Raw genomic sequence first — 2467 nt, 5'->3', positions numbered from 1 at the left:
AATTCAGCTTATTCTTGTTCTAAGATATCACTTGTTCCTCACTTTGATGAATGTGATGATCCATGACACTCATCATCATTCTCATCTATGAACGTGTGCCTGACAACCACCTCCGTTCTACCTTAGATTGAGTGGATATCTCTTGGATTCTTTAACCGGAATCTTCGTGGTATAAGCTAGAATTGATGGCGGCATTCAAGAGAATCCGGAAGGTCCTAACCTTGTCTATGGTATTCTGCGTAGGATTCAAAGATTGAATGACTGTGACGAGCTTCAAATTCCTGAAGGCTGGGCGTTAGTGACAGACGCAAAAGAATCACTGGATTCTATTTCAACCTGATTGAGAACCGACAGATGATTAGCCGTGCTGTGACAGAGCGCGTTGAAAATTTTCACTGAGAGGACGGGATTGTAGCCACTGACAACGGTGATGCCCAACATACAGCTTGCCATGGAAAGGAGTAAGAAGGATTGGATGAAGACAGTAGGAAAGCAGAGAGACAGAAGGGACAAAGCATCTTCATACGCTTATCTGAAATTCTCACCAATGAATTGCATAAGTATCTCTATCTTTATCTTTATGTTTTATTCATAAATCCTCCATAACCATTTGAGTCTGCCTGACTGAGATTTACAAGATGACCATAGCTTGCTTCATACCAACAATCTCCGTGGGATCGACCCTTACTCACGTAAGGTATTACTTGGACGACCCAGTGCACTTGCTCGTTAGTTGTGCAAGGTTGTGATAAAGAGTTGAGACTGCAATTGAGCGTACCATGTTGATGGCGCCATTGTTGATCACAATTTCGTGCACCACTAAGAAAAACACCTCCTAAAACAACATAATACTGTTAAACCAAACTACAAATCAAAACAGATTGAATAACAAAATAGAAATTAATTCAAAATTTTAGATACCATTATAACAAAAACATAAAACAATTTAGAATTTCAGATAACCTTAAAAACATATCCCCCGTTATACTAATGCGCTTACCGGTATTGATAGAATCAGGCTAACTCGTTTTATGGCTATATATAACCAATAAGCAAAATGATGAGAAATATACTGACCGAGTAATTGATTTCTTTCCAAGGTAGAGGAGGCCTCTGCTTGAACCTGAAATAAAAAAAAATAAAAGTAAAGATATTAGGAACTGAGTTGATATGTGATAACAACTCTTTGGGCATAAGATACTTTTAAGTGAAAGAAAAACCTGAAGCGAATTTCATCTTTTCGATATTGATTATGGATAACTCAATTCTTTTTCTGTTTCTTGATGGAGTATAAGACACTTTTAAGTGAAAGAAAAACCTGCAGTTTTAATATTGATTATGGACTACTTCTCTAGTTTTCAATAAGCTCTAAATTAGTTTAGAACCAATCCATCTAATTTTTAACCAGCTCAGAATTGTTATCCATTTTCTGAACTTGCATCCAAGTATAGGGATGATATTCTAAAAGTCATACAATTATAAAAACCACAGAATTAGAAACATTTTTATATTCTGAGCAATAATGCAAACAAAATCTTAATGAAACTCTATAGAAAGCATTTCAAACACATAAAATTAGGATCTGAAATCCAAATATAAACGGAGCAAGAATGCAAGAATGGTGGATCAAGCAAGCAAGAACGGAGAAGACCGAGCAAACAAAAAATCAGGATCTAAAACACTTAACCACTTCGATTTTAGCTTGATCTGCCAGATTCATTAGGATCAAGCAAGCAAACAGAGCAAAAGTAATAATACAGAGAGAGAATCACAGGCTTCTAAATATTGAAACCTAAATCGAAAAATAAACAGAGAAGACCTACCGACAGCGGCGATCTTGTGCATCTACATGCAAGAACGGCGGCAGTACAAGCGGCGGAGGTGTAGTGTTGTAACAAGAGCAGAAATGGTGGCTGGAAGACCTTGGCGACATAAATCTGAGATGAACAAACGATGATAGTGATGTGGATCTGAGGTGGATCGGATGGAAATGAGGTCCAAGGAGTAGGATGATGGACGGTGACTGTCGGCGATGGCAACGGTTACGACAGTGGTGATCGGTGATGGAGGAAAGCACACGAATTAACCCAATGTCGATACTTCTCTTCCTTTTTCAGTCTCTCTCTCCATTTTTCAATTTCATTTAGGGATAAGAAAAAAAAGTAATAATAAAGTTTAGTGGCAATAATGATAATGGCCACTATAATAATTTAAAAAAATTAAAATTACAAATAATAAAAGATAATAATTTTCTGGCAATAGTAATAATGGCCACTATAATATATAATAATAATAGCAAATATATAATTATCATAAAAACATAACTTAAATTAGAGAATTAAGTGGCCATTATATTATTGCTACTAAAAATTTGTCGCTAAAATACATTTTTTTTGTAGTAATTTCTTACTCTACTGCATATAATTTTTCTTTTTTTTTTGTCTAAATTAAGTTTAGAGTTAATTTT

At 35.4% G+C, this 2467-nt stretch overlaps 1 long non-coding RNA gene across 2 annotated transcripts in view; it reads right to left on the bottom strand.

Annotated features, from left to right (window-relative positions):
* The window catches only part of LOC127747758 (uncharacterized), an 11245-nt gene extending 9108 nt beyond the window's left edge, over positions 1–2137 (bottom strand). Inside the window, exons 1-2 of one of the 2 annotated variants that reach the window (XR_008009628.1) lie at positions 1824–2137; positions 1001–1123 (exon numbers count right to left, since the gene is read on the bottom strand). This is a non-coding gene — a long non-coding RNA (uncharacterized LOC127747758). The remainder of the gene's footprint in view (positions 1–1000; positions 1124–1823) is intronic. The other variant, XR_008009627.1, reaches the window with a different exon arrangement.
* Between the last annotated feature and the right edge of the window lie 330 nt (positions 2138–2467).

Source organism: Arachis duranensis, chromosome 5 (assembly GCF_000817695.3).
Source record: "Arachis duranensis cultivar V14167 chromosome 5, aradu.V14167.gnm2.J7QH, whole genome shotgun sequence".
NCBI lineage: Eukaryota > Viridiplantae > Streptophyta > Magnoliopsida > Fabales > Fabaceae > Arachis > Arachis duranensis.
This window is presented reverse-complemented; position numbering and strand designations above follow the sequence as displayed.